Source organism: Corythoichthys intestinalis, chromosome 3 (assembly GCF_030265065.1).
Source record: "Corythoichthys intestinalis isolate RoL2023-P3 chromosome 3, ASM3026506v1, whole genome shotgun sequence".
In the NCBI taxonomy this organism is placed as follows: Eukaryota; Metazoa; Chordata; class Actinopteri; order Syngnathiformes; family Syngnathidae; genus Corythoichthys; species Corythoichthys intestinalis.
Window position 1 is genome coordinate 37123838 of NC_080397.1, and position 18870 is coordinate 37142707.

General features: G+C 38.5%; 1 protein-coding gene across 5 annotated transcripts in view; it reads left to right on the forward strand.

The window, feature by feature from the left end:
* The first annotated feature begins 4929 nt into the window (after positions 1-4929).
* The window catches only part of cdca2 (cell division cycle associated 2), a 43604-nt gene continuing 29663 nt past the window's right edge, over positions 4930-18870 (forward strand). For 3 of the 5 annotated variants that reach the window (XM_057832566.1, XM_057832565.1, XM_057832561.1), the window contains exon 1: positions 7740-8113. The gene's annotated coding sequence lies outside the window, so the exon portion shown is untranslated. Of the gene's footprint in view, positions 5169-7739; positions 8114-13815; positions 15973-18870 lie in introns of those variants that run through there. The other 2 variants (XM_057832563.1, XM_057832562.1) reach the window with 2 other exon arrangements.

Here is an 18870-nt window from a genome sequence, read left to right on the forward strand (position 1 = left end):
ACAAAGTATTAACGCAAGGGGGCCGAATAATATTGCACGCCCCACTTTTCAGTTTTTTATTTGTTAAAAAAGTTTAAATTATCCAATAAATTTTGTTCCACTTCACAATTGTGTCCCACTTGTTGTTGATTCTTGACAAAAAATTAAAATTTTATATCTTTGTTTGAAGCCTGAAATGTGGCGAAAGGTTGCAAGGTTCAAGGGGGCCGAATACTTTTGCAAGGCACTGTATATGGATCATAATTACTAAACATAAAAATCATTTTCTATAGTACAGTGGCCAGGTTGGGTAGGTCATTCCCACCAAAGCTGATAGCATGGACATTGAAAATGATGTAATATCTTGCCTATTAGTCAATGTATCGGGATCTCAACTAAGACCAATGTTTCAATTTTGATTACTCTTTTGTCACAGACCGCACAGATGTGATGCTTCTATATCTGTTTACTAGCCCACCTGTCGGAAAACCTTTGTGAGGAAAGCTTTAACAAACAAGTTTTATGAACTAGAACAGCACATTTAGTTGCAAACTGGCTAATTAAGAGAGCAATTGTTGTGGGGGAGGATTATGCATATTTCTGCCTACAGAAAACTAATTCCAGCTCCATTTAAAAATCAATATTCTGTCAAACATGCACTGAAAGGCACCGTAATGAAACGTACATTGATTCACTTGATTTGCCAGCTGACTCAAGCCAAACCAGTAAATCATTGATTCATTCAGATTAGCCAATTGGTCCTGAATTAATTAATTTTAGACCTTAATTACACGCACAAGAAAAAAGTGGGACCTTTTGACAGGTGGTGATAATTCATACACTGCAAAACTCACACTGACCTACACGCTGTCTGGTCAAATGTTTAATTAAATTCAATGAATCAATGCATAGTGAACTTTAAGGTTGCATACACCCTTTCCATCTTGCCTGTAGCATTTCTGTATAAACTGCAGAAACTTAGAAAATGTAAGAGAATGTAGAAAAATGAACTAAATAAAATGTATTCCAAAATTAAAATTTGTCTTTGTTAATATGGCAAATTAGAATATAAGAGTAATAATCATGTACTGGCCAAGCAAATCGTTTTAAATATTATATGATTAGCAAAATGTATGTAAATAATGTGTAATAGGAGTGGGAACTTCTTGGTACCTCACGATACGATACGATTTGCGATACAAAGCTTACGATAACGATGATCTCACCACAATGATTATCGATACATTGGTCAGGAAATCAACCTAAGATATTCTACAAAACGACTAATAAACAGAAAAACAAGCTTCTGTTGTGAATTGGAATGAGTTTACCATAGTAGACATCCAATCCATTTGAACTGGGAGGGTGGCAGCGAATGAACGTTCATTCGCTGCCAACCCTCCCACTTCAAACGGATTGAACGTCTATGGCCATCAGTGGCAGCCAACGCTAGCCAACGAGGTAATTTTGGGGCATTTCAGATCATTATTGATTTTGAGTCACTTCCTGTTGATTTCGGGGCATTTTATGAGTCACTTCCTGTTGATTTTGGGTTACGGAACAGGAAGTGGCCCAGGAATCTCCCAAATGAATAGGCAGCGACTCAAACTCGACAGGAAACGACCTGTAAATGCACTAAAATGAAAAGAAATTGACTTGTAAATGGCCTGGAAATCAGAAAGAGTGAATGAATGCTCTGGTTTCGAATGAATGAACGTTCGTTCGACCCTCCCAGTCTAAATGGATTGGGCGTCAAGCGCCATCAATGGCAACCATAGAATTAACTGAGACACTATTATAGTTGAAGATTTTGATAGCAACTTATTTCCTTTTTTTTTTTAACATTGACACCTTTTTAAAATGATATCTTGATTCTTGGCAGGAGCATATCGATAACCTTTTGGGATACAAAGTATCACGATATATCACCATTTCGATATTTTGTCACACCCCTAATGTATAATGCATTTCATGGTTATTATTGTCAGCGTTTGGTGTTTTTCTAAGTGAAATAAGGCCATCATTGTTAAAAAAAAAAAGCCAGTATTGGCCAGAAATATAAATGTCAATGCCCTTAATGTCTCCCTGACCACTTTTTTCTTTTTTTATATCCATTTGGGGGCACATCCCATTCTTTGTAATCTAACTGTTGTGCCATGTTTTTTCAACTTGATAGTGGCTGTCTATCACTCCGAAATTGTTATCGACGAGCTAATGTTCCTTAATACTGTGTGTCATTTCTGATGTCGAAATACTGAGCTGCACTACTGAAAATGGTATCTGCTAGTTTTTGTGATAGGAGTCTTTTCTTGCCTCCCGGAGTCTGATGGATGTGGATGAGAGTGAGGTCTGTTATCCGATGCCAAGTCAGGACCACAACGATGACGGACACATTAAAACGAGATTATCTGTCAACTAAATTATGAAAATTTTTATCCCTTAATAAAGGTTAACAAGCAAGGCTTTCACTTGTAAGAGGCACCAAAGAAAAACAGTATATTAATGTGTATCACAAAAAGTGAGTACACCCTTTACATTTCTGCAGATATTTAAGTATATCTTTTCATGGGACAACACTGACAAAATGACACTTTGACACAATGAAAAGTAGTCTATATAATAGTTAATTTATTTTCCCCTCAAAATAACTCAAAATATAGCCATTAATACAATATAAACCCCTGGCAACAAAAGTGAGTACACCCCTTAGAAACTAGGTACATCCCTAAATGTCCAAATTGAGTACTGCTTGTCATTTTCCCTCCAAAATGTCATGTGACTCGTTACAGGAGTGCTGTCAGCATTGGAAGAGGTGGGGTGTCAGCCTGTTAATGCTCAGACCATACGCCGCACTCTACATCAAATTGATGTGCATGGCTGTCACCCCAGGAGGAAGCCTCTTCTGGAGACGGTACACAATAAAGCCCGCCCGTCTCATCAGACCATAGGACATGGTTCCAATAATCCATGTGTTTTGTTGGCATGTCTTCAGCAAACTGTTTGCGGGCTTTCTTGTGGGAGGGAAAAGACAAGCAGTACTCATTTTGGACATTTAGGGATGTACGTAGTTTCTAAGGGGTGTACTCACTTTTGTTGCCAGGGGTTTAGATATTAATGGCTATAATTTGAGTTATTTTGAGGGGGGAAAAAAATTAACTCTATTATTTAAGCTGCGCACAGACTACTTTTCATTGTGTCAAAGTGTTATTTGTCAGTGCTGTCCCATGAAAAGATATACTTAAATATCTGCAGAAATGCAAGGGATCCACTCACTTTTGTGATACACTGTAAGTTAACAATATGAACATCGTTATAAGCAGGGGTGAAAATTGCAGAATTTCTTGCCGGAAGTCCGTCCGCCTCACAGTTTTGAGATCAAGGGTTCAATCCCAGGCTCCGGCCTTCCTGTGTGGAGTTTGCATGTTCTCCCCGTGCCGGGTACTCAAGTGTCCCCCCACATTTCAAAAACATGCATGATAGGCTGATCGAACACTCTAAATTGTCCCTAGGTATGAGTCTGTGCGCGAATGGTTGTTAGTCTCTTTGTGCCCTGTGATTGACTGGCAACCGATTCAGGGTGTACCCCGCCTAATGCTCATTGTTCACTGGGACTGGCTCCAGCGCCCCATGACCCTCATGAGGATAAATGGCTCAGAAAATGAATGATTGAAAGGTTTCACATACATTAGGCTGCTGCATTATGCTGAAACAAGGCATAAATGAGAAACTGACTGCCATTCAAAATTGTACTTTCTCACTGATTTACAGAATTCCAGCTAAAACTCCCTCTAATTTTTATTTTCCCGTATTTTCTCAAGTCTAAATGCAAAACCTCACTTTTAAATATTCAAGAAAAAAGGATGAACATTAAAACTGAAGATAAGGTAAACATTGACTTTTTCCTTTAAAGTAATAAACATAAGTGTAACGTACATCAACCAAAAATCAGTACAAATTACTTACATTATGCACAGTGAAATGGAATATATTTTGAAGATAAAGCAAACATTGACTTTTTTTTTTATTATAAGGAAATAAATAAGTAGCCTTAGATAAATGAACAAAAATAAGTCCAAAGTGCTCATTCACACAACATGTTCTGAACTTCCCAAATAAAACAAAATAAACCTAATCAACTCTATCCTTTATCTTAAATATCTGGTCAATTTTCTGTTTTCTTACCCTTTTAATTCAACAAGCTTGTTTTTTTCCCTCCTTGTATTTTTAAAAAAAAAAGTCCTTTTTTTTTTTTTTTGTAATTTTTTTTTTTTTTTTTTTTGCTGCCTGCATGTGCTCAGCGACACAACTTGTCACTTGTCAGATACAGAGAGACGCTGGGAAGAACAACGTAGAATAAATACATGAATAATAACTATCGGTGGAAACGGATTATGCTACACGTGCACTTTATCAGGTTTGTTGTTAACACTTGTGTATGTAAATTGGACGTTAGTAGATTGTTCTTTTTGGAGATGTCTGTAAGGCAGTGTGGCAGGATTTTTTTAAAACATGGAGTTTTGACAGTTGCCGTCATATTTTTGGGATCAAAGCACCTTATGCCGGAACAGTGTTCCGGCCCCAAAACCCATGCCGGTACGGAGTTCCGGCCCCTTCCGGCCCACATTGACTTCTGGGTATGAGAACATGTAATGTTATGAACTGTCATTTTCGGCTGTGGTGTGCCTCATTTGAGATTGAAACAATGAAATCTAATTACCAATATTGTGTGAAGCTGCAACAATTGTTTTCTTTGTCAATATTTTAAATGTGATCTCTATTCCCTTTCTTATGCTTGTATGTTGCCTCGTTTATTTCTACATGTATCCATATGTGTTTCCTTTTAGTGGATTTGTCATTTTAGATGAAAGCAACCAGGAAGAAGGAAAAGAGAACAACCATTCAGTGATGTCACTCATATTCCCACCAAGAAACGCCACATGGGCACCTCAAAGGTTGATGGAATTATACAATGGCTTTACAGTGGCATACATTTGTTCAGTGAAGATACAGTAAACGAGCTACAGTCCGGCAGAACATGTAATACATTATTTTTCAACAAGGTAATTCGTTAGAACCTCAAAGCTCCGAACAAGCATGGCCCAGTGATTTTACATCAGCTACACCAGAGGAGTCTTTTTCTGCTTTGCTAATCTCATTTCGCTCTTCTTTACAAGAGAAAAAGTCAGCAGGTAAAACACACTGCTCTCAGTCATGCAAGTAACTAGTCTCTCATTTGGGTTTTCCTTGTGAGCCTGGATCAGAGTCTGTTCATATTCCCCGCACGAAGCACCATTATTAAACAGTTCAATACTTGGTGCTAGCAATACAGCATCTTCCCGCGCTCAAAAATCTCCTCGCACAAGGAGTCGTGGATGGCGCCGTGTGTGCTTTATGGACATAACCTTGCCGTCTTTTGGATAGGCCCAGGTCTAAGATCAAGGGCGTAGGTTTGGTCTCAACATTGGTAGGGACGATATAACAGTAGAACCTCCATGTAAACGTTTTGCTGGGGATGGGACATTAATAAAACCAAACAGATTGGGTGAATGGGGGTCAGGGCTACATTTCTCACGAGCATGACCCTAATTAATGGATAGGCCAAATGATTAATGCAAAATAAATCTGTATCGACTCATACTAACTATCATGTGTATTGGTTCAGGTGAAACACCGTTCGATTCAAACCTTTGTTTTCAAAAACTACTAAAGGAACATTTTTAAAACTTCCAGATAAAATGTCTGGATTTTATTAGCAAATCTAAATTGCAATTTCGATTTCATTCCTCCTGACCGTCAGAGGCCGGTGCTTAGCACCTGGATAATGTAGTGCTAAGCACCGCCCTCTGGCGGTCAGGAGGAATGAAATAGAACCCTAGTTACAGAAGTAACTCTCGATTTGAACATAACCTAAATTATATTAACATACACAATAAATACAAACTTGTAAATAATTACTTAACTATCCAGGAATGCATAAAAATAAACATTTGTCTTAAGACCACTGAACATTGTCCGTCCACATAAATAAACATACAGTAACTGAAAAAACATCTTAGGTTATAAAAAAAAAAAAAAAAAAAAAAAAAGAAAAGAAAGCTCCTTTTGGCTGCTTCGAGACCACATAAATAAAATATAAATGAAAATTTGGGAGAAGTGGGTAAATCTCAGATAACTACATTTCTCACAGTTTAATTGTTAACAGTAGAAAACATACAGGAGGACACTTCCCTCTAAGCGGCTTCCTACTCGAGTTTTGCAGATTCGCAAATTCACACAGTTAAATGCTATTCTAACTCTGATGCATGTCGGACTTTCAGTACCAAATTTGTGACGTGTTACCCACCTCCACAACATTGACGTATTTTTACATTACTTACAGTGGCTGCTGGCCGGGAAAAAAAAAAAAACTTCTAATATCCCTCCTCTTTGAAGGGGGCGGAGGAGGCAGTATGTTGTTGACATGTTGTATTTCTGTTGGGGCTGTGAGTGCGTGTGTGTGTGTTGTCAAGTCATCAGCCAGTCAAACGTACGTTTGAGGGGGGAAAAAATGGACCGGCACAAATCAGTAAGTAAAAAGGGTTAAATGTAAGTCTGAGCATAATGAAAATAATTAACTTAATAATGGTAGGCGCAATTCTTATAATGCAAAAAAAAAGTTGCTTAAAAGTTGGTGGGGACAATCTGAGCACCCTGAAAAGTGGGTAGTGTTATGTCCCGACCCTCCTATGCAAACCTATGCCCTTATCTAATATCCAAAGCCAATGAAAGGGCCAGGGTCAGAAGACTGTGTTTCAGCTAATAAGATAATTCAGATCATTTGAAAAACTCTTCCTTTAATACTTGTACTTTAGTTGCTGAAATGATTTTTATGACCTCTACTGATGTAATTTTCCTGTCCATATAGAAGAGAATGCCTCCCACATGCTTTCTTTAATAATCAGGTAACCGTCAGCACCCCTTTGCAGCTTTATCAAGTTCCAAATTACAGTCAAAAGTGGAATCACAATGGTAAAAAAAAAAAAAAAAAATAGATAAAAAAAATATATATATAGATCATGTAAAAATTGTTTCAAAATAAGTCTTCAAATCTAACTGACATTTTAATTTCACATGGATTTGATTTATTTTAAGCGTAATGAGATGTTTTTTTTTTTTTTTTAATTAGATGTTAGTCATATAGTCTTGATGAGACTGATTTATGCAGCTCACACTTTCCTCGTTTTTGCTTTGTTGTTTGCTCTTAACCAATTTCATTGAAACTCAAATAAACTGCTTTGATTTCTTTGGTCAGTTCATTAAGTCTACTCAATAGTATGTTGTGTTTCCTCTATTCTTCGCACAGACTGCAAAGTGGCCTTTATTATTAGCCTGGTACTCCAGACTCACCGCTGTTCCAGCTATATTATTCTCTCAGTGTTTGAAAAATACAGGGGGAACAGTCTGGCCGTGCCAGGCAACTTTATTATGGGTGTGTTTCCGAGGAGCAACGCAAACGACGTAAGGAAAACCGGTGCATTACCAACAGCGCCATCTGTTGTACAATTTAATCACGACGGGATGAGCGTAGCTGCAAAGTGGTGCAAATAATAATAATAATAAATTTCTGATTTCAGAATTTATTATTCATTTTTGTGCGCAGTGTGACAATTATCATCGTATATGATAAATCGGGAAACGATGAAAATAACTTTAAAGAGAAAACGGAAACTAATATAACCCAGGGTTGTCACGTGAGAAATCCTTGCTATCCTATTGGGCAATTCATATTATACTACATCCTGTCTTGCTTAAACAAATGTGCTTACGACAAGTTAGTGCCGAGTAAATGTGTACGTTTTACGTTGTTATTTTTGCTAACTTGTTTTTAGTAGTATTCCCTCTGACCTATTTAAAATTTGAGAGAAAAACGAGACTTCAGGCGTTTTTTTGTTTTTATTTTTCAGTGTTTTGAGTGTTTGCGATGACGTTTTTTGCGTAAGGATCCCAATCCAACAGTCGATGCTGCAACTGTTGTTGTGGAGCGTAATTTGAAACTGTTTTGATTATTATTTTACTGACTTTGATATTGGTGCTATTATACGTTTGTTTGAGGTGTTATATACAATTTTAATACAAATACCCCTGGCTTTGTGAGGTAAGTGCTTTTTTAGCTTTTAGTTTAGCAACAGTTACTAAACCTTAGAACGTCTCGACCCTGCCAAGACATCCACCATATATGCTGGTTTCTATACTAGCAAGATCAGTACCAACACAACAAAATCAATAGAACTTTGTTTTGTTTAGGTGCTACATTTGCTAGTACAGAAACTAGCATGCTGGATTTCTTAGCAAGAAGGTACCGTGTCACGACAAACAAGTCTGATTTAACATTTGCATTAATCAGTGATAAGTTTTGTGTTTTTGAAATATTTTCTCTAAATTATTGAATTATTTCTGATGTTCCTAGTAGCCTAATTTCTGCTAGTCATATTCATAGAAAGTCTGGACAGTATACAAATTAGGGGTGCACGATATCCATTTTTTCAAACCGACATCGATAACTTCCTGCTCCTTAAGGCCGATACGATAACCGATAATATATGTATAATTTTTCAATGTAGCTTCGCCTTAGTTTTTGAACACCTGTAGGTCAAAAATACTAGTGGTTGATTCAGCATACATTTGCCTTTGACCGAACCAGAATTTTCCTGACGACATGAACATTATTATAATCAGGGGTGCACATAATTTTTTTGCCCAGGTTGTCAGTGGAGGACCTGGAGATGTGACTTGGTCCTCATTGAGCTTGAGAGCCGACCCGCCCGATGCGATAAATTTATGACAAGCTTCACTTAGAGCCAGTTAACTTTAATTAATTATATTAACAATTAATGCTTGATTAAAATCAACTGGCACAACAAAATTGCCATTACTTTGAAGTGAAATGTAAAGAAATAAAAAGCACCAATTCAAAATAAAGGGCATTATGCGGCTCCCACATTAACTCCAAGCCTTTTTAAAAGTGGGATGTCCTCCTCATAAGACCTCATTGAACGTGCATGTTTAGCTTTGTAAAATGCGAGCAAAAACACGTTTGCAGGCATGAAAATCTCTCACCTTTCGGCGAAATTCGCCGTTTTGAAGTCAAAAAGGGCGACCTACGTGAATTGCGTAGATCCGAGGAGAAATTCTTTTTTGGGGGGGGGGGGTCGGGAGGTTTTATTTATTATTATTATTATCATCCTGTGATTGATTTAGTACGTAAACTGAGCACTTAAGAACACAGCAAATCCTTCTAGACGCTTCGCTGACGAGAACCAATCATCGGCCCAAGCTGCGTTCCATTATTCCAAACGCGCGCACGCCATACGTGTACATGGAGTGCTCGGAGAGCCTTTGGTTGGATTGCAAAGCTGCGAAAACAAAAAGCAGGCCTTACCCACACCGGGGCAGACCAGAGCGCAGCATACACACTTGCCTGTATTTGCCAGCAGATTGAATTTGGTGAGTAATGGTTTCAATCGTTTTCACATTTTGCGATATAAAAAAGTTACTGCCATTCGTTGCAGCTTGCGTTGAACACTGCCAGAGCTAGCCAAATCTCCCATGAAAAAAAATAGCTCCCGTTAAATTGGCGTCAAGCTTGTGTATTTAGCGGTAATATAAATGAAGAAACGCACTGTTGAGTCAAATTAAGCGGCTGCTCTCGGATGGAGGGGGCGCCTCGTATCGCTCCCGTTGTTCGCCTGAGACGCGTTATTTTCGGCTGGGACTTGAGCTGACGGCCGGTGTCGGCACAACACCGGCCCGACGAGTGTTGGGAATGACTCTTGCTTCTTAAAGCTTTTCAGAAATACAGGGATCCCTCGTTTTTCGCGGTTAATGGGGACCAGAACCCGCCGCAATAAGTGAAAACCGCGAAGTAGCGTTTAGTAGTAGTTTGCAAGGATAGTCGGGTATTAAATACAATTATAAACGCAATTACAATGTTATTTTTCTATAAGATTTTATGTCATTGCTTTATTAATCATTAGGTGCTAGAGTTGTTAAGTATGGATAATAATGAGATAATAGTTTTGAGAAAACTGTGCTGTTAGTGGCTCAGTGACCATCTGATGTGGTTTGTTTGTTCTCAGATGAACAAGTTGAGGAAGGAAATTTTGATGCAGAGGTTGAAGGAAGAAAAGAGGCAGACTGAGTCACAGCCAGAAAGTGTTGATGACAGTTATGATTTCTATTCACTGTTGCCCCCTCCCAATTAAAGTATGTCACAGTCGCAGACAATTATTATCTAAAGCTGGTTAAAATTGAAGTTATGTTGTTTAAGGTGTATTAAATACTTGTTCACGTGCCCCTTTTGATCTACGAGCACCTGCCCCTCCACCGGTCTCTGCACGGCCCTGCTGAAACACAGTGTGGGTTGACAGAGCTCAATATTTTGTTGGGGTGTACAATGTACTGGAACATATTTCCTCCACACCCTTCTCACCTTTTTAACCCCTGACCCATTTTCATGCCTGGTTTGTCAGTGCATTTCGCTGTTCATTACCTTTATTCCGCCACTTGTCCATAGGGCGAGTGGGGTACTGTTTGACATCGATATTTTGCGTAATTGCCACATGCGCTCTGTTTTTTCGTGCTTTTCAAAGTTTGGATGGCTGAAATTCTTTGACCCAACATAAAATGCGCTGCTCTTATCGGCGACATTGGGATTCTCACAGCACATTTTGTACCGCATTTCCGTGCGAGCATCATTTGCTTCTAGCCATGGTACATCCTATAGCCACTTTTCAGCAAAAGTCCTTTTTTTCGGTAGCTCCGGTGACGTCTCTGTCGTCTGTCTTTTGACGAGGTGGGGGAACACGGAAGTAATTACTCAGTGTGGCCTGCCTCTTTGACATTTTGAGAAGTTATTTTCTCGTGTCCGCTGCAAATACAGTGTTCAGCCATCTGTACGCAAAAGCGTATCTAAGCCGTTGAGGGCCAGCGCGTTTGTCTACGTCCAGTCCGCATGCGCTTATGTGCACCCCTGATTATAATGAACAAAACAAAGACAAGAAAAGTTTTGACTTCAAATAAAGTGCCCCTAATTTTTTTTTTTTTTTTTTAAATAAATATAATTAGAGTCAATCATAATCAATCAGTATCACTGACGATGTGTTCCCCTGAACAATGAGCACTGATCTAAAACAAACATAAACCCAACAGGTATTGTGCTTTGTCAGCAGATAAAACATTTGGTGCAACAGGAAAGGAAACTTTTGTCGTCTTGGGCCATTAAACAACTTTCTTAACCTGGCAATTATACTGTAGAACAGCAAGCCTGTCAATAATCAAAAGGCCTCTGAGGAACTTGTAAACATAAACTGTAAAATGCAAATATTTGCCAATTGTCATAGTAAGGTTTATAACTCAGTGAAGGTAAAATATGGCCTCTAGAACAGAACAAAACTTTGAATACTGGCAAAACAGGAGTGGAAACAAACGCACACATCCCAATCCGACAATCTGGCAAAAATATTATTAATAGGGCAGATAACATATTGTTATCGGATTTATTGGGATGATGTCATAATTCCTATTATCGGACCGATAATTATCGTGCACCTCTAATACAAATTTTCTATAAAAGCTGAATTCAAAAATGGGAAACTGACCATTTTCAATATTTATTGAAATTAGACCAAAGATATATCAGAAATTTAAACAAAGAAATGACATCGTTTTGTGTGGGAAATAAATGATTTTAATTTCATTGGTGTCAACAAATCTCCCCAAAAAAGTAGCAGGAATAGGCTGGAAAGGTAATATGGAGAAAAAGAAAAAAATTGTAAAAAGACCAATTACCACAAATTTGGTCCATTGGCAAGTGGCAACATGACTTGAGTATTAAAAAAAAAAAAAAAAAAAGCTACTCAAAGTTGCAGTGTCTCTCAGACGAAAAAATGGGAAGAGGATCACTAAATCCCCTAATATTGTGCAGGAAGATAGTGAAGCAATATCGAAATGTTGTTTGCCAGCCAAAAATTGCAGAGTCTGGATTTCTCATCATCTAAAGTGCATAACATCAACCAAACGTTTTGAATCTGAAACGATCTCTGTTAGTACACTGTAAATTCTAACAAGTTAAGTTTACTTAAATAAATTGAGGAAACCGATTACCTTGGGAAAAGTAAGTAAACAAACTTATTGTGTTAAGTAGTGTGGAATTATCAAATTTAAGTGAGTGGTACTTTTTTTTTAAGTTGTGAGAACTTAATGTATCTTAGTAAAGTTAAATTCATATCAAGTTGTTACAACTCAATTACTTTGAGTCGAATGAACTTTAATATATTGTGCCAAAACAAGTGGGCTTTACTTGAAATTTGTATTACTTTACTTGAGGTATCTTAGTGTAATCCACTTCAATAAAGTTGACAGGAACTCAATAAAGATAAGTAACAATAACTTAATATACTATGCCGAAGTAAGTGGGCAGTACTCAAATTGTCTGCCGATTCATTTTCAATGGCAAAAAAACAAATGTTCCCAAATCAACAGGAAATTACCAAATATCAATAGGACACGCCCCTTAAATGTCCCAAAATGACCAGGTCACGTCCCCCAAATGTCCCCAAATGACCTGATATGACCAGTACACGCCACCCAAATGTCCCCACGTGACCGGATATTACCGGGACATGTCCCCCCAATCAACAGGAAGTGACCTGATAGGACCAGGACATGTCCCCCAAATGTCCCCAAATCAACAGGAAGTGACCTAATATGACCATGACATGTCCCAGAAATGACCCCAAATCAGCAGGAACTGGCCAGATATGGTCTCTGAAATGTCTATACACCAGTGCTTCTCAATTATTTTCTGTTACGCCCCCCCAAGGAAGACGTAAATGTTTCGCGCCCCCCCAACTCTCTGCCGCCACTGTAAATAGTATCATTCGTCTATATTACTATTATAAGTACGCCTCAGCCTAACATTGTGTCCTTTTTTTTCTATTAAAGAAAAAAAGTAACATAGATCAACTTATAATAAAGTATAACTTTTTTAACACTGTGTTGCTTGTAACAGAAAAGACTTAATGCGCATCAATTTGCCTGAAGTTAAAAAAAAAAAAAAAAAAAAAAAAAAAGTCACATCCAAACTGTAAAAATACACTCAAGGTACATTTTTGACCATTTGATACTGAAAAATAAAATGTAATAAAATCAGTAAATAATAACAAATTCAAATTGATTAGAAACATTTACTCTTCAGGACAAAATGCCAAAAAATTTGACCGAAAAAAAACAAAACTGAATAGAAGGGGGGAAAAAGGTCAATGAGATTGAGGTCTGATGTCTTTAAGTGGCGTCTTAACTGATTTGGCTTCTCCGCTATAATCATTTTTAGACTCAGTAAACAGTGGTCTTTCCTCATTTCCCACTATATTAAAAGTCAAAGGCAAACGGCCCGAAAAAAGCGCATTCTCGGCGGCCGAGGGAGAACCGTAGGTGAGGGCGGTGGTCGTGACGATCCCAAGCCGAAAACGGCACTTCTCGGCCGGACACGTGAGAAAGACAGTGGGTCGCTGCGTGAGTCCAGCTCTGCATGAGTCTCTTCCGTGTGCTCTTGCTTACTTCAAAAATACTGCACGCACTTTGAAAATGAGAGCGCCACTGCCACCCACGGAGTGGATGTGCACTTTATTCTAGTACGGCAAAAAAAAAAAAAAAAAAAAAAAGCATGTTCCCCGAGGTCACTCGCGCCCCCCCTGGCATCGCTCTGCGCCCCCCTGGGGGGGCGCGCCCCACCATTTGAGAAGTACTGCTATACACCAATGTGGGCGGGGTTAAGATCTTCATCTTGACACAGCAAAGTCCAGAAAAATTTCTACCGAAATTGCCGTATCTAGAACATACCTAGTTTTGCCAACTTTAAAATAAGAATTCACAAAATGGCATTATGAACATGTTTTATTTATTTATTTATTTATTACTTCAGTATTTCCAAACAATATGGCAACACAGCAACAAACAGACTTCGCAACAAAAAGGCTTGGCAACATTTAGTCTGGAAAAATAAAAATACAAACTGATAAATAAAAACTAACATTCAGAACACATCGTTTCCCATTACACATATTCCTTGCCACAACATCTACGGCCTAGAGCTGCAAGCTGCAAACACTAGGCCTAGGCCAAAAGTGCATTCTTTAACGTTTGCAGTTTTGGCTTAGCTTTTGGTGTCCCATGTTCAACAAAACCTTCTGAAAGAACTCAAAAATGTTTTTCATAGTTTTGGGGTATTCAAGATGCAGTGCAAAAATTAAAGCAAAAACAAGACAAATTGCTTTCGACATTGTTGGGAACCTCATTCATAACAAGGTTCCCTTCAAGGATGATCACATTGCTGCATGGCGTTAGAGGCATGTCCTCCGGTATGACTTGCAGAACCCCAACAGGAACTTGGACAAAGTCATCGGAAGAGTCTGAATCCTGCATTTAAAATAAACACACAAATTCAATTAAGATGATAAGACATCACACACACATTATAGTGTGTTCACTTTGCTTATTGAAGTGCCTGCACAAAATCACAGAGAACAAACCAAAACTCTGTAATACAGTCTTGGAGACCTCTTTAGATTACGAGTAGGAGGAAATGGCTGCATTTCATCACTAAATATGCACAAAAAGATTTTTAAAAATCACATGTGGGATATCAAATTTGTAACTCCCAAATGATTCAGAATACGTCACTTTTTGTGACATCCTCACTTAAATTGGAAAAAGTATTTTTTTCCCTTTGCATTTGGCACCTTATTTTTGAAGTAAAACAACATTTAACTCACCCATATAACTTTTTTCGCATTTGGTGCACTTCAAAAGATATCGTGTCAGACGATATCCCAATTTTAACTTTAACAACTTTTTGGACGTGTACTGATTCAGAGAAAAGGCACTTATAAATGTAACATAACTGACGTTACGCACGTTTACATCCCAGCACTAGCATGACTTCACGGAGCCCCCCCTCCCCTCCAAACACGCACGCTCACATCCCCCCCCCACACACACACACACACCCGCACCCCCGTGTCCACACACACTTCTCACCCGACATTACAGCTTGTTACGCTGAGCTAACCAGTTAACTCAGAAGCATCACGCAAACAGCTAACAGACAGGACACCGGCCGGCGGAGACATGTTAGCATAACACGTAGCTCACGGCTACACCGACTGGTCTATGAACCCGCAGGCAGACACACTCAGGCGAACATGCCAACATGCCAGTCTAAGAGTGGACTTCCTTCCAACAATTCTCATTTTAAACATTAAATGATATTGAAAAGGTTAGAAACAAAAGCTTTACTTACCCAAACCAAGTCAGGGCAACATTCAGTTGGCGTAATGGTTCTGTTCTGACTGCTTTCTCGAATTTTCCTCCAGAGGTAGATTCGCGCCACCCGGAAATGGACATGCGCACCACAGGTGCGCAGCTCTCATACCACAAACCATGCTACTCACTTAGTAGATTCAAGTTCATACAACTTAATAAAACAAGTAAGCAGGTAAAAAGTGCAGACAACTCAATATGAGAAATAGAGGAGTTCCAAAAAATCGATTATTACTTGCATCGCGATTCGACACGTGACGATTCGATTACGATTCATAAAGGTTAAAAAACGATTATTTTCACTCCTAACAACGCTCGTAGCGAAACGAAATTCAAGACACGTCTGCGGCCCGGACACCGTTAACGGACGCACACACAACGTTATGATGGATGCTCCCAGTTACTGGAAGATAGATTTACTCCTTTTTAAAAGACTGGAAAATAAATTTGTGTATATGGCAGGCAGGACCAGAAGCCGGTCGCGCTTTTGTGCGCATTTTTAGAGCGAGAGGGGAAGAGAGATAGTTCTTTGCTCGTTGCTCCTTGCCTTTCAGATGACCAGCTGTAGTTTTAAGGCATTTCAATTAAAAAAAATATCCTGAGTGTGTTGCTAAGACCCGTGTGCATCTATAAGAGGTGAGTACAAGAACCCTCTTGTACTGTTTAGCCTTTATTGTTGTTGTTTTTGAGATGTTAATAGTTAGCGCCGAGCGCTAAGCTAATGAGCTAATTCGCTAACGTGTATTTCATATGCAGAACTTGTAAAACCATGATAAAGTACAGTGGTAACACTACAAACATGCGAAATAGAAAGAGAAGAAAGTGCGCGCGCTGTAATGAGTGTGAGTGTAGCAGTGTCAAGACCAGTTGAGATTTCCACCTGTTACTCCAAGAGGTAACACTGTGAAAACAAAGTATATTGGTTAAAAGAAGTCTTATTTCTAAAGACACTTTGTTTGTGTCCAGAAAATGTCGAATTCATTCCACCAGTGTAAATTTCATTGCATTGTTGAGAGAAATGAGTACTCCCTTTAAAATAGTTAAGCATTTTGCACTTTCTTGTAAAACGAAATAAATAAAAAAGCAGCTTAAGGGCAGCTTTTTGTTGTATGGGCATTATTCCATCTTTCCTGTTGAATCATAAGGATATTTTAAATAAATAATGGACATAAATTTGCTTGGCTGCTTTAGTAATCAGTGCTGCACGATGCATCGATAATCGTGATAACCGCGATCATAGACGATATCGCGATGATCGATTAAAAATCGAATCGTGGCGTCCTGAATCGTAATCGAATCGAATCGTGGGGTGCCTAAGATGGCACACCCCTAATGAGAAAGTAAACTTTAAAAACTAGTATGAATTAAGTGATATGAACTATTTAATGTTGAGTCAGGACAATTTTTGCATTTAAAGTGTAAGGGTCAAGGCCGAAAAGCCATACTTGATGCCTGTGATCTCCTTGCCCTTAAACAGCTAGCACTGCACCACAAACAGGAACGCTACTGTAAAATAAATCACAGAATGGGCTCAGCAATACTTCCATAAACCATTGTTGTTGAAATTCATCGTGCCATCAGCCATTGCCAGCTAACAAGTGCAAAGAAGAAGCTGTTTTTCCCAGAAGCACAGGTATTTTCTCTGGGCTAGGGGTCAATTAAACTGGCCATTCAGCCATTGCCAGCGAACAAGTGTAAAGAAGAATCTGTTTTTCCCAGAAGCACAGGTATTTTCTCTGGGCTTGGAGTCAATTAAACTGGTGCGCTAACATATAAAACCGTTCTGTTGTCAGACGAATCACGTTACAAATTTCTTTATGAAAAACTTGGATCCCATGTCATCCGGACTAAAGGGGACAAAGACAACCCAAGGTACTATCAGTACTCAGTTCGAAGGCCTCCATCTGTGATAGTGTGGGGTTGCATGAATGCGTATTGCATGGGCAGCTTTCACATCTGGAAAGGCACCGTCAATGCCGAAAGGCATATACAGGTTTTAGAACAAAATACTGTATGCTCTCATCCAGACGTCATGTCTTTCAGAGAAGTCCTTGCATTTTTCAATATGACAATGCCAGACAACAATTACTCATGGTTAAGTGGGAAAAAGATCCAGGTTTTATTATTCCTGCAGTCCAGATCTTCGATCGAACCCCAGTGTTTCGGTGAGTCAGTCTAAGGGGTACGGTGAAGGTTAAGACACGCAGGGCCCTATTTTTGTACGCTAACTAAATCTAGGCAAAGTGGTGTTTTAGACCAGGTTTTGGACTAGTTAGTCCCCAATTTACAGGCTTTTTCCAATTCTTTCAACTGCTAGTCCTCGAGAAACTGGTTTGCTCAGTGGAAGGTTGACTCTGACTTGGAATGAGAAAGTCCAACAGACCTACGGGTAAAAAACAACATTTGTGCCACATTTTACGCCATTAAACTAGTATGTGAGGCAAGGGTGTGATAGAATGAGAATGTCGACATGAAAGCAAAAACAGAAACAGTCTGAAATGAATCGAGGTTAAATTCATTATCCAATGTGAACAAAAATAAAAAGGCAAAATTATTTGTTATAAATTCACACTGTTTATAGGGTTTGTGATGGTTTTTTTTAACATAATGACTTTGTGTACAAATTCTGGCAATCATTTTGTGTTGGGTTTTTCATTCAATTTGATATAATTTGAGATGTAAACATTACAGAAACTGCACAGTCAGGTTAATGCAGCCAAGCAGGTTTAATGTTGAACAATGTAAGATATATTCCTCCAAATTTGAATGAAAAAAATCTAAGATATGCGCATTGGGCCAGTCTTGGTTTAGTGGTGTGATGATGCTGCAGGCATAACAATAAAATCATACATTTTGGCCTGTTTAAAAACATGCTGTCCAAATGAGAAGAGATTTGATTGGAAATTTACTTGGGTTTTAGCTTGGTAGCTTAGATATATCGATTTTGAATTTGAAAAAAAATAATAAAAAGATTTCTCTAATGCGTTCGGTTAATGCATGTGTGTAACTCATAGGGTTCGGTACAGCCGCTACAAACAACGCCCGGTTGCTAGTTGCTACAAACAAACGGCTACGGTAAATATCATATATATGTAGAACTAGATACAAAATTACAGACGACGGCGGTGTTAGAACATGTATTTTTGAACAGAGATGCGAAATGAGGGACTTGCCGGCGTTAGTAGAGAGCCGCCATCCTAAATCAGTAGACTTTTCTAGAAGGCTCTGTTGTAGCGAATCTAATTAACTTTTTATCTAAAATACTCCTATATCGACAAAATCTTGTCTTGAATCTGTCTTTAAATGATGAAACAGTTTTAAAACTTTGACATGTCCAAAGTAGACAGAAGAGAAATTATGGAATAACGGGAGCAATTTTAACAATTGATTCACAACAATAAATTAATTGAATGTAGTTTAAAGCTGCTGATACAGAATTGGGACTGGAGTATTTTATTTACTGTTATTTTTGTATTTTGAACAATTTTGGAACTAATGTACAAAACATTTTTAAAAAAAAAAAAAAAAAAAAAG